The following is a 15,572-nucleotide window of genomic DNA, read 5'->3' as shown; positions in this document are numbered from 1 at the left end:
AAGACAACTTCAGAAACCAGCTAACACAAGACAACTACACAAACCAGCTAACACAAGACAACTACACAAACCAGCTAACACAAAACAACTACACAAACCGGCTAACACAAGACAACTTCAGAAACCAGCTAACACAAGACAACTACACAAACCAGCTAACACAAAACAACTACACAAACCAGCTAACACAAAACAACTACACAAACCAGCTAATACAAGACATCTACACAAACCAGCTAACACAAGACAACTACACAAACCAGCTAACACAAAACAACTACACAAACCAGCTAACACAAAACAACTACACAAACCAGCTAACACAAAACAACTACACAAACCGGCTAACACAAAACAACTACACAACCCGGCTAACACAAAACAACTACACAAACCAGCTAACACAAAACAACTACACAAACCAGCTAACACAAAACAACTACACAAAACAGCTAACACAAAACAACAACACAAACCAGCTAACACAAGACAACTACACAAACCAGCTAACACAAGACAACGACACAAACCAGCTAACACAAAACAACTACACAAACCAGCTAACACAAAACAACTACACAAACCAGCTAACACAAAACAACTACACAAACCAGCTAACACAAGACAACTACACAAACCAGCTAACACAAAACAACTACACAAACCAGCTAACACAAGACAACTACACAAACCAGCTAACACAAAACAACTACACAAACCAGCTAACACAAGACAACTACACAAACCAGCTAACACAAGACAACTACACAAACCAGCTAACACAAAACAACTACACAAACCAGCTAACACACGACAACTACACAAACCAGTTAACACAAGACAACTACACAAACCAGCTAACACAAAACAACTACACAAACCAGTTAACACAAGACAACGACACAAACCAGCTAACACAAGACAACTACACAAACCAGCTAACACAAAACAACTACACAAACCAGCTAACACAAAACAACTACACAAACCAGCTAACACAAGACAACTACACAAACCAGCTAACACAAAACAACTACACAAACCAGCTAACACAAAACAACTACACAAACCAGCTAACACAGGACAACTACACAAACCAGCTAACACAAGACAACTACACAAACCAGCTAACACAAAACAACTTCAGAAACCAGCTAATACAAGACAACTACACAAACCAGCTAACACAAAACAACTACACAAACCAACTAACACAAAACAACTACACAAACCAGCTAACACAAAACAACTACACAGACCAGCTAACACAAAACAACTACACAAACCAGCTAACACAAGACAACTACACAAACCAGCTAACACAAGACAACTACACAAACCAGCTAACACAAAACAACTACACAAACCAGCTAACACAAAACAACTACACAAACCAGCTAACACAAGACAACTACACAAACCAGCTAACACAAGACAACTACACAAACCAACTAACACAAAACAACTACACAAACCGGCTAACACAAAACAACTACACAAACCAGCTAACACAAAACAACTACACAAACCAGTTAACACAAAACAACTACACAAACCAGCTAACACAAAACAACGACACAAACCAGCTAACACAAAACAACTACACAAACCAGCTAACACAAAACAACTACACAAACCAGCTAACACAAAATAACTACACAAACCAGCTAACACAAAACAACTACACAAACCAGCTAACACAAAACAACTACACAAACCAGCTAACACAAGACAACTACACAAACCAGCTAACACAAAACAACTACACAGACCAGCTAACACAAAACAACTACACAAACCAGCTAACACAAAACAACTACACAAACCAGCTAACACAAGACAACTACACAAACCAGCTAACACAAGACAACTACACAAACCAGCTAACACAAAACAACTACACAAACCAGCTAACACAAAACAACTACACAAACCAGCTAACACACGACAACTACACAAACCAGTTAACACAAGACAACTACACAAACCAGCTAACACAAAACAACTACACAAACCAGTTAACACAAGACAACGACACAAACCAGCTAACACAAGACAACTACACAAACCAGCTAACACAAAACAACTACACAAACCAGCTAACACAAAACAACTACACAAACCAGCTAACACAAGACAACTACACAAACCAGCTAACACAAAACAACTACACAAACCAGCTAACACAAAACAACTACACAAACCAGCTAACACAGGACAACTACACAAACCAGCTAACACAAGACAACTACACAAACCAGCTAACACAAAACAACTTCAGAAACCAGCTAATACAAGACAACTACACAAACCAGCTAACACAAAACAACTACACAAACCAGCTAACACAAAACAACTACACAAACCAGCTAACACAAAACAACTACACAGACCAGCTAACACAAAACAACTACACAAACCAGCTAACACAAACCGGTTAATACAAAACAACTACACAAACCAGCTAACACAAGACAACTACACAAACCAGCTAACACAAGACAACTACACAAACCAGCTAACACAAAACAACTACACAGACCAGCTAACACAAAACAACTACACAAACCAGCTAACACAAACCGGTTAACACAAAACAACTACACAAACCAGCTAACACAAGACAACTACACAAACCAGCTAACACAAGACAACTACACAAACCAGCTAACACAAAACAACTACACAAACCAGCTAACACAAAACAACTACACAAACCAGCTAACACAAGACAACTACACAAACCAGCTAACACAAGACAACTACACAAACCAACTAACACAAAACAACTACACAAACCGGCTAACACAAAACAACTACACAAACCAGCTAACACAAAACAACTACACAAACCAGTTAACACAAAACAACTACACAAACCAGCTAACACAAAACAACGACAGAAACCAGCTAACACAAAACAACTACACAAACCAGCTAACACAAAACAACTACACAAACCAGCTAACACAAAATAACTACACAAACCAGCTAACACAAAACAACTACACAAACCAGCTAACACAAAACAACTACACAAACCAGCTAACACAAGACAACTACACAAACCAGCTAACACAAAACAACTACACAGACCAGCTAACACAAAACAACTACACAAACCAGCTAACACAAAACAACTACACAAACCAGCTAACACAAGACAACTACACAAACCAGCTAACACAAGACAACTACACAAACCAGCTAACACAAAACAACTACACAAACCAGCTAACACAAAACAACTACACAAACCAGCTAACACACGACAACTACACAAACCAGTTAACACAAGACAACTACACAAACCAGCTAACACAAAACAACTACACAAACCAGCTAACACAAGACAACTACACAAACCAGCTAACACAAGACAACTACACAAACCAGCTAACACAAAACAACTACACAAACCAGATAACACAAAACAACTACACAAACCAGCTAACACAAGACAGCTACACAAACCAGCTAACACAAGACAACTACACAAACCAACTAACACAAAACAACTACACAAACCGGCTAACACAAAACAACTACACAAACCAGCTAACACAAAACAACTACACAAACCAGTTAACACAAAACAACTACACAAACCAGCTAACACAAAACAACGACACAAACCAGCTAACACAAAACAACTACACAGACCAGCTAACACAAAACAACTACACAAACCACCTAACACAAAATAACTACACAAACCAGCTAACACAAAACAACTACACAAACCAGCTAACACAAAACAACTACACAAACCAGCTAACACAAGACAACTACACAAACCAGCTAACACAAGACAACTACACAAACCAGCTAACACAAAACAACTACACAAACCACCTAACACAAAATAACTACACAAGCCAGCTAACACAAAACAACTACACAAACCAGCTAACACAAAACAACTACACAAACCAGCTAACACAAGACAACTACACAAACCAGCTAACACAAAACAACTACACAAACCACCTAACACAAAATAACTACACAAACTAGCTAACACAAAACAACTACACAAACCAGCTAACACAAAACAACTACACAAACCAGCTAACACAAGACAACTACACAAACCAGCTAACACAAAACAACTACACAAACCAGCTAACACAAAACAACTACACAAACCAGCTAACACAAGACAACTACACAAACCAGCTAACACAAAACAACTACACAAACCCAAACTACACTAGGTTCTCCCCGCCCAGACAATATGTCTTAACGCACACAGAGTACACACCTTTCTAATTAAAATAACTGCACCTGTTCAGTTTACCTGTTTCAATATATACGCCTCTGCGAAGGCGACCATGTGCTTTTACAATAATATGTTTGATATCCGCATCTACATTGTGATGACAATAAAAACTAAAAACTATTTAAAACAAATATACAGATAAATCCCCCAATACGTGGACAAAGCCCCAAACTCTCTGTGTATTTGGGGATTTCTGTGTATATTTGGGTATATTTTAACTAATTTGGTTTTGTTCTCGCTGGTATCAGTAACAACGGGGCTGGCTTTTTTTTTCTGTTCAAGTCCGAATTTTGGGAATAATTATTATAGCCGCTTTATTTAAGGACAATTGCAACATTAGCATTCAGCTGCCTAACTCGGATACGTGTTATATGCTCAATTTAATGCTACTGGCACTTTAGACGCCACGTTTCGTTTTGCTCTAAACACCATTCTTAATATATCCAACAAGAAACAAAGCCATTATTATTGTCAATAGGTTACCAATGACATAAATATTCCCTGATAGAAAATTGGATTTATTTCTATAATCTACTTTGTTTATTTATTTTTTTTAAACCAACTATCATTACATTACACGTTATGATTTAGAGAATCTCACAATATAAGGCAAGTGCCTCTCTACTCTTTACTTCTTCTGTTATAGGCCCCTGTAACAGCCGTGGTACTTGAATATTATAAAGATAGTTCGAGATTTAGCAATTTCTCTAGCAGTTGGCTGATTTCTCTTAGATTATAAAGAGAGGGATAATATCTAGAACATCATCTCGGCTTGTGGATCCCTTTTTCACCATGTTCATTCATTTAAGACGTTGTAGAAGCAGCAGGCTGTTTCCTGAATGTATTTACTAAGAGACAGCTAGCCTTATTTCTATTAGTATAAAGTTGGGCCTTTAAACATCTCATTAGCTGGCCCGCTGCTTCTAAGTGCTGCTACAGAGAGTTTTATTTATTCTTCAACTGTCTTAAGATTTTTCTTTTTACAGATAAGAGTCATCTAGCAAAAGGTTTTATTTATTAACAATTAGTTAGGTGGTTGCTATTGTTTGCAAATAAGAACAGGCCCACTCAGGTGTTATATTCTTAGGGGTAGTGCCTTCCGCTCTGCCCGTGAACGTCTCCTGTCCGCTGTTCGCACCCGTACGGACAATTCATGCTTGCAGGACTTCTCGCGGGCGGCTCCCTTCCTATGGAATAGCCTGTGTACCCCCATCAGACTCTCCCCTAGTCGTCAATCATTTAAGAAGGGCCTTAAAATCCATCTCTTTAGGAAAGCTTATGGCCTCCCAGAGTAACCTCTACCTCCCATACCTGTCTCTTGCTCTCTCCTATAGGGCAGCACTTTACTCTCTCCTCCAGCTCTGCTTCACTCCCACCTTATTTGATTGCTATTCCCTGTCCTAATATGTTTTATACCCCACCTCCTATAGACTGTGAGCTCCTCCTATAGACTGTAAGCTCCTCCTATAGACTGTAAGCTCCTCCTATAGACTGTAAGCTCCTCCTATAGACTGTAAGCTCCTCCTATAGACTGTAAGCTCCTCCTATAGAATGTAAGCTCGTTTGAGCAGGGCCCTCTTCAACCTATCATTCCTGTAAGTTTTCTTGTAATTGTCCTATTTATAGTTACATCCTCCCTCTCATAATATTGTAAAGCGCTACGGAATCTGTTGGCGCTATATAAATGGCAATAATAATAATAATAATAATGTATATAAGGGTTGTAGATAGTAGCTTGGATAATATAGCCTGGCAGCTGCTTCTAACGACTGCTACAAAGTGTACTTGGAGATATTCTGGAGATAAAATTGAGGTAATCTGAGGTACACAGAAGGTGGAAAAAAGTAACAAAAAGTAATCTTTGTTTGATTTAAATTATTCATCTTATTAAAATGGCAGACTTAGTTCAGTGTAATAGTTGTTATGGATTTGTTTCACGTTCCACTGTTTGGAGATTTGGATGCTGTCTAATCTGTAGACCAGGGGTTCCCACTTAATTTTTCCCATGGACCCCTTTGACATAGTGTATCAACATCATGGAAACTCCCCCTCCCCCATGGGAAAAAATAAATAAAATTGCGCCGTTTTTTGTACGTGTCAGTGTGTGTATCTGTGTGTGTGTATCTATGTGCCAGTGTGTATGAATCTGTGTGTCAGTGTGTGTATCTGTGTGTGTGTGTATCTATGTGCCACTGATAAGGGAATCTTTTAAGCAAACAAAGAAGTTTGAATGACTATCTGTTCCTGTCCAAATTAGAGATGTTTAAATTGCGTATACGCAGAAGTAAATTCACACTGACACAGAGTTCAGATTAGATGAAAGAACTTCAGGAAATTTATTGGCATCTGTTAAAAAGCGGGCTTGCAGGCCCTTTTAAAGGCAAAATTACATCATTGTAAAAATCAAGATATGAGCAAGAAAACATTGTCAATTGGCTAAGGTGTAAAGTGGTTAATTAAATGCCCTCCCTGTTGGGTGTTACGTCTTATGTCATAACTGACGTCATGACGGGCTCCTACAGGTTTCGGCTCCATTATGCTAAGCACGAGGGAGCTCACTCGATGGGAGGGGGGCTTGGCATCCATCCATAATGAGTAGCTGGTACGTTATCTGTTTCAAGGTTAGTATCCTTCAGTGTTCTCAAGGCCTTTTTAGCAATTATACATTCTATCAAGACTATCTGCTACAGAGTTTCATTTAACCAGAAGATTCTAGCATTTTCTGCTGACATGCTGTTTCTATGAACAAAGGAATCTTGTAAAGCTTAAACTATGAGGCCTGAGGACTGAATATGAGAATATAGTATTAAAGGGGCCCAGTAAGGATTATATAGTTTATAAGGGGCCTAATAATGGATATAGGTTTATAAGGGGTCTAATAATTCTACAACACCACTATGTGCCAGTGTGTATGAATCTGTGTGTCAAGGTGTGTATCTATGTTTCCAAGTGTGTTTATCTGTGTTTGTATGTGCCGGTTTGTGTCAAGCTCTGTATATCTGTGAACTAAATACAAAAAACAATGTGTGAGCGCTATAAAATCTAATAACGATGGGATGGCAGCGCCCAGAATTACAATGCACAAAAAATGTGTAAAGAAAGACAATAGTTACCAAAAAAAGCCTGTGGAGGCGGGCGAAACGCGTCACACGGACGTCATTGGAGGGGCGGACCCGGAAGCGATCACGTGACCGGACTGCGATCAGGAAGTGTTTTACAGTGTACAATATCTGTTCGTGCTTTTATGTGGGTGACTCTGCGAGTCTATACCCACCACATCCCAAGTAAGGGTTTTAATATTATCTATATAAAAAAACAAATCTGTGATATTATTCAATTGGAGGTCCGGCCCTTCTTTTTATACTCAGCATAACAGAATCATCAGTGGACATATCCTCTGGAATATCTCTCAGTGTGGGGAGACCCCCTCTCCAAAGGAGCCTTGCAAACCCAGAGTCAGGGGTGATACGGCTCTGGGATATGTGAGTTTTTTTCCTCAGATTTTTCTTCATTCTATATTATTATATATTCAGATTGTCTGCACTATTATTTGTTTTTTATTTGTTTTTTATATACTTACAGATTAATGTAGCGCGCTTTTTTTGGTAACCTGTGTATATCTGTGTTTGTATGCGCCACTGTGTGTATCTCTGTGCCAGTGTGTATTTGTGTCTGTGTATATGTATCTGACACACACACACACACACACTGGCACATAGTGGCACACAGATAGGCACTGACACACATATCTTGACTCACAAATACATAAATGCACAGTGACATACACACACTTGCACCCACAGATGCGCACTGGCACATACACACACTGACACACTCAGATACAAACACACTGACATACACACACACACAAACACACTGACACACTCCAACACAAATACTCTTTGACAGACACACATACACTCTCACTGACAAACACACATATTCTTTGACAGACACACATTTATTTATTATTTATTTATTATTGCCATTTATATAGCGCCAACAGATTCCGTAGCGCTTTACAATATTATGAGAGGGGGATTTAACTATAAATAGGACAATTACAAATAAACTTACAGGAACAATAGGTTGAAGAGGACCCTGCTCAATCGAGCTTACATTCTATAGGAGGTGGGGTGTAAAACACATTAGGACAGGAAGTTGCAATCAAATAAGGTGGGCTGCCCTTTAGGAGAGGGCAAGAGACGGGTATGTGATGTAAGGGTTAGTCTTGGAGGCCATAAGCTTTCCTAAAGAGATGGGTTTTAAGGCACTTCTTAAAGGATGCAAGACTAGGGGAGAGTCTGATGGTGGTAGGCAGGCTATTCCATAGGAAGTCCTGCAAGCGCGAGTTGGCCGTACGGGTGCGTACAACGGACAAGAGGTGGTCACGGGCAGAGCGGAGAGACCGAGAAGGGACATACCTATGGATCTGTGAGCAGATAAAAGAGGGGCTCTAGTTGTTCAGTGCTTTATAGGTGTGAGTTAGAATTGACTCCTATAGCATACAGGAAGCCAATGTAAGGACTGGCAGAGGGGTGAGGTGTGAGAGAAACGACTAGAGAGGAAAATCAGTCTAGCAGCAGCGTTCATTACGGACTGTAAGGGTGCAGTACGGCTTTTGGGAAGACCAATCAGGAGAGGGTTACAATAATCCATGCGGGAAATTACTAGAGCATGGACAAGCTCCTTGGTAGTATCTGGTATCACTTATACCCTCACTGACCAACACACACACTCTTTTACAGACACACATACAAACACATTTACACTCTCACTGACAAGGATAGATACATTCTCACTGACAAACACATACACTCTCACACACTCACTGACAAGCACACATTCACTCTCACTTACAAACACACATATACTCTTTGACAGACACACAAACACATACAAACTCCCTAACAGACACACATAAACTTTTTTTTTTTTTTACTTTTTACTCCATCCAGTCCCCCTACCTTTAGGAGTGCTGGCATGTTGAGCGTGCAGTCCCTGGGGTCCAGTGGGGCTGCTCAGCGGCTGGTGTGCGGACGGCGAGGGAGCTCAGCTCCCTTGCTTGTCTTAGTGATGCCAGTGCCGGAGTGACGTCATATTCCGGCTCCAGCATCACTGTTGTGCGCGTGAGGGAGCTGAGCAGGGAGATCACTGCTCCCTCGCCACCCACAGCCATTTTATTTTTTAAACATTTGGCAGAACCCCAATTGGGAAAGGCTGCTGTAGACAGTTCTCTATATTGCAGCAGGATATTGTATTTTTGAAGTCTGAGATTTGTAAATTATCTGTTAAACAAACTCAGGCTGGGACTGCTGCAAAGTCACTGCCTCAGAGACATACTAGGAATGGCAGATGGATCACTGTAGGATCTGGTAGACTTAGAGATGTGGACAAAAGGCATATTGTCTGTTGCTCTACATAATTTATTTTCAGCAATTTCAGATTGTAGTGGTCTTACAGAGACAAGCTCAAGCACCAATTGTAGTGGTGTTATTGAGACAGGCTCAGACACCCAGTGTAGTGGTAATATGGAGACAGGCTCAGGAACCACCATCCTCTATGCCTAAGGTGAGCAAGAGTGCACCCCAGGACAAAACGGACAAGGTGAAGCCTGATAAAAAAGCAGTTGTTGTTGGGGGATTCCATCATAAGAGGTGTGGAGATGGACAATGGTGGTCTTGTGAGATGTCTTCCCGGAGCTACTGCTCACAGAGACAGGAGACGTATATGTAATATTGTTAAGCAAGCAAAGCAGGAAGGGGAATTGGATGTACTTGTCCATCTTGGGACAAATGACTTGGCTTGCAATGAGGTTTCAGAGGTTAAGGAAGTTTTTAGTGTTTTTGCCAATGATATACGGCAGGTTGCTTCCACACTGTCATTCTCTGAAGTTCTGCCTGTGCATAACACTCAGAATGACAGGCGGATGCGTATTAGGGACTTTAACTTGTGGCTTGGTGAATGGTGTCGGGAGCAAGGATTTGGCTTTATTTCTCATGGTAGCTCTGTTTGGAATGGAAATAAACTGTACAAAAAAGATTGTTTGCATCTTTCTCAAAAGGGAACAAATGTTCTCAGTGAGCAGTTCAGAGGTTTTGCTAAGATGTATTTAAACTAGGAGGGGGGGGGGGGCAAAAGGGTGATAAAACATCAATCCAATTGTCCCCCAAAACAAGGACAGAAGGTGCCTGTAGCAAGTGTGTTAAAAAATGATAAGCTTAGAGTCATGTCTACAAATGCTCACAGTTTAGGGAATAAGATCCATGAACTTGTGGCAATAATGTAGATTTAGTCGCTGTTACTGAGACATGGTATAATGAGAAAAATGACTGGGACATAGCAATACCAGGGTACTCTTTATATAGAAAAGACAGGGAAGGCAAGAAAGGGGGAGGGGTGGCCCTGTATGTAAAGGATAGCATAAAATCTAGCCTAATAAAGGTTAGTGAGGCGAACATAGAGTCAGTTTGGGTTACGTTAGACACTTTTAATTGATCTTAAAATACACAATATAAAATACGGTTTATTGGTGAAACGCGTAATGGTTATTTTATATTGTGTATTTTAAGATCAATTAAAAGTTTTTGGTTACTGACTGTGTCAATTCTCTTTTTATTGTATTTTTATGCAAGTTTACTATTTTTACTGTTTTTCTTGCACTTAAAGATATCCCTGGGGGGAGGGGGGGGGGGGGGGGGGGGGAATCGTACCACCAACGCTTTACTAATAGAGCAGTGTTTCTGCTCTATACCTGTTATTATTATTTTACTTACTCTTACATATTCTTATCCAATTGAGAGCACTATTGTTGCCTCTTTTTATCCCTATTTGGAGCCTTGGATGACCAGACGGTGTTGACAGAAGCACTCCCTTTACATATCCCATAAGCGAGGATTGTATCGCTGTACGCCCTTAACTCCAGAGCTGGCCATAGCTCTTTTAAATGTGAGTTCTTTACCTTCTACTATTTAACCTCTGGATTTTAGACGTATTGCACTACTGGCTGCCCCGTCTCCTGGTTTTTCATATATGCGAATACCCTGAGACACTAAGACGCACCCACTTCTACTAAAAGTCTACTCAACTATATCCCATGAAGCACAGTCACTCTACTGAGACTCCATTGGACTATTTTACACTATTTTATTTATTATGTGTTACTCACGCAGCCTTACTCCATTTCTTTAGATCTATAGGGTTAGACAGAAAGAGGCTAAACAAGTTATAAGAGCCTCCAAATCACACACAGAAGAGAAAATAGCACAGTCAGTAAAAGAGGGGATAAAACATTTTTCAGATACATAAATGAGAAAAGAAAAGTAAAACAAGGATTAGTTAGATTAAAAACAAAAGAAGGAAGGTATGTAGAAGAGGATAAAGGTCTAGCTGACTGCCTCAATGAATATTTTTGTTGAGTATTTACAGATGAAAATGAAGGAAAGGAACGTCCGTTAAAAAAAAGAACAAATTAGTAATTTATTACATGTGAGTTTACAGAGGAAGAGGTTCTATTTCAACTGTCAAAAGTAAAGACAAATAAGTCAATGGGACCTGATGGAATACACCCAAAGCTATTAAAAGAGCTTAGTGGTGTACTAGCAAAACCATTAACAGATTTATTTAACCAATCATTGTTAACAGGAGTAGTCCCAGAAGATTGTAAGTTAGTGAATGGGGTGCCCATTCACAAGAAAGGTAATAGGGAGGAGTCGGGCAACTATAGGCCAGTAAGCCTTACTTCAGTAGTGGGGAAAGTAATGGAAACCATGTTAAAGGATCGGATTGTTAATCATTTAAAAACACATGGATTTCAAGATCAGAGACAACGTGGGTTTATTTCAGGGAGATCATGCCAAACTAATCTTATTGATTCTTTTGATTGGGTAACTAAAATAATAGATCAGGGTGGTGCAGTAGACATTGCTTACCTAGATTTCAGTAAGGCTTTTGACACTGTTGCACATAGAAGGCTTATCAATAGACATGTGCAATTCGCTTCAGGTACTTCCTAATGTCCGAATAGGTGAATTGCAGAGTTGCCGAATGGTTGAAGTCACAAAATTACCTAAGTGCCGAAGTTCCGAAGCACAGTATTGCCTAAGTACTAATATACTTACCCAGTGAAAGAAGAAGAATGTTACATTGTATACAATTTTAAATAAAACGTATACAAACATAGCCAGGATTCAGCTGTAAGCATTTGCAACACTTACAACAATCAAGTAACATACATTCATATAAAATGTAAGTTACTTAGCCAGTCAATGTAATGACAGGAATGAATAAGTAGATAACTCCCTAATTCCCACGGTATTAGGGAGCTATCTACTAAAAGGCTGAGAGACCTAAATTGGTCTTTCAGCCAAATTTACTAATACTAAGTAAATATTACTTAGTATTAGTAAATTATGCCCCTACTCGCTATATCGCGAGTAGGGGCATGTCTATTATACAATGCTCACTTTAAAAAAAAAAGGCCCCCCCCCTCCCGAGCCGCCTGAGTGGGGGCTTCTAACCTGAAGGGGGGACCTATTGCACCCCCTGGCCTCCACCCCTGAACGGGCTGCTCACTGTTTAATAGACATGCCCCTACTCGCAGTATAGCTCATTTTTACTTAGTATTAGTAAATTTGGCTGAAAGACCAATTTAGGTCTTTCAGCCTTTTGGTAGATAAGTCCCTAATACCGTGGGAATTAGGGAGTTATTTACTAAGCGGCTGCAAGAGAAGTGCCCAAGTCCCGAAATGCCAAATTTCCGAAGTCCCGAATTGCGGAAGTCCCGAATTTCGGAATGCCGAACCAAACCGAAAATGTTCCCATGCACATGCCTACTTATCAATAAACTGCAATCTTTAAGTTTGGATTCCAATATTGTTGAATGGGTAAGGCAGTGGCTGAGTGACAGGCAACAGAGGGTTGTAGTCAATGGAGTATATTCGAAGCTTGGGCTTGTCACCATTGGGGTACCTCAGGGATCTGTACTTGGACCCATTCTCTTTAATCTTTTTATTAGTGATATTGCAGAAGGTCTTGATGGTAAGGTGTGTCTTTTTGCGGATGATACTAAGATATGTAACAGGGTTGATGTTCCAGGAGGGATAAGCCAAATGGCAAATGATTTAGGTGTTACAAGAACCCTCCAAACTGTTATAGAAGTAACCCCCTTTTGTTCATCTAATACTCTGTTCGGTATCCAGACTGTACGAACCCATTCCACGAACAATTACATCTACACATTCGTGTATATGAACGACGGACCACCCTGCCCTTGGCGTGTGCCACCACTTAACCCCGGTCACCTTTGAAAGTACCGAACAACCGACCACACTACGAGCGGAGCGTGCCTCTAATTAACCACCAAAGGAGCTGTGGTCTGCGGTTAACCACAGCCTAATTGACGGTCGCAGGGCATCCACGTTCGTGTACATTTCCCCTGAACTGAAAACTACCGAAAGACTCACGAACGAGGACCACCTACCTCCTGGTGTGTGGCCTCAATTAGAATGTTGATTTTGCGGTTAACCGCAGGTTAATTACCCCCTTCCAGGCGGTCTCCGTTCGTTTTCCGAACGGCTGGGACAACCATACTGAGAGTGGGAGTTCGTGCAAAAATGTAGCCGAGACTCGCTCCATGAGTTTTAGGTCGAGGTCCCGCTGTCCATTGACCGACCTTAAAGCATGGCCGCCATCCCGAGTTCGGGATAAAAGCAACAAATGAGACTTTGTATGACAGAAACCATCTGTTCTGTTCGTGGGATCTAAGCGCAATTTGTATACCTGATGCGCTCAGATCTGAGCTACCGAATGAATAGTCGAACGAGCTGTATTCTCATCAAAATGTTGAAGTTATATATTTTTATGCTGTTTTCTATGACAAAATAAAGCATGGCATTTTGGGCGCTTGGAGATAGCTAGATTGTATAACCGTTGTACTCATTATCTCCAAGCTGGGCATGTACTATTTTGAATGATACAGTGTAATGTGATTGGTCGAATCCTTGTGTTGGTCCTGTGTTCCATCAGGTCCAGAGGGGGCTGTCCCTGGACCTGGGGACTTACAAAAATTGCCATGCCTGTGTGCCATTAAAGCCAGTTCGTTTTACCCTCAACTCGCAGCCTCGACTCGTGTTGTAGGGAACCGGGAATCCTAGCTTTACTATAGCTAGTGGGATATTCTACACTTACAGGTTTCTACCGATTGAAGCAGCGTTCGACTCTCCAACTTCGGGAACCAGGACATCCAAGCGATCCAACCTCCTGCTAGACCGGAGGCAATCATAACATTAGGTAACTGACATTTAATGTGGATAAGTGCAAGATAATGCATCTTGGACGTAAAAAACCCAAGGGCAGAGTACAGAATATTTGGTAGAGTCCTAACCTCAACATCTGAGGAAAGGGATTTAGGGGTGATTATTTCTGATGACTTAAAGGTAGGCAGACATTGTGATAGAGCAGCAGGAAATGCTAGCAGAATGCTTGGTTGTATAGGGAGAGGTATTAGCAGTAGAAAGAGGGAAGTGCTCATGCCATTGTACAGAACACTGATGAGACCTCACTTAGAGTATTGTACGCAGTACTGGAGACCGTATCTCCACAGGCATTGTAGGGAGGTCATACAGGCACGTGGAGGCCACACACACTACTGAGCCTCAGTTTGACTTGTTTTAAGGACATTACATCAAAGTTGGATCAGCCTGTAGTGTGTTTTTCCACTTTAATTTTGAGTGTGACTCCAAATCCAGGCCTCCATGGGTTGAAAAATGTGATTTCCATTTTTTAATTTTTGTGTGATTTTGTTGTCAGCACATTCAACTATGTAAAGAACAGAGTATTTCAGAAGAATATTTAATTCATTCAGATCTAGGACGTGTTATTTTTGTGTTCCCTTTATTCTTTTGAGCAGTGTATATACATACATATATAGTTATACAAACACACACACATACATACACAGGGCTCGACAAATTCCAGGCGGCAGGTTGCCATGGCTAGGCCGCCCAGGAAACATTGAAGCTGGCTGCCACTAGGTGCAGTAATCTTCCTGCAGTTCCTCTCTGCTCCCATGCGCGCTGTTTAGTGACATGACGTCACTCTGGCCTGGACATTACTACAGAGAGCGAGCAGGGGAGCAGAGAGAAACTGCAGTAAGATTAGAGAGGAGACACGCTGGATACCAGGGAAAGATCCACTAAGCTCTCCCAAAGGTATGGAGGCTGGGTGGATTTAAATTGAAATAAAAATAGCAATTTGTGAGTGTGTGAGAAAATGTGTTTGTCTATCAGTT

This window comes from Pelobates fuscus, chromosome 4 (assembly GCF_036172605.1).
Source record: "Pelobates fuscus isolate aPelFus1 chromosome 4, aPelFus1.pri, whole genome shotgun sequence".
Taxonomy (NCBI): Eukaryota; Metazoa; Chordata; class Amphibia; order Anura; family Pelobatidae; genus Pelobates; species Pelobates fuscus.
The sequence above is the reverse complement of the archived record's forward strand: the minus strand, read 5'-3'. Positions refer to the sequence as shown.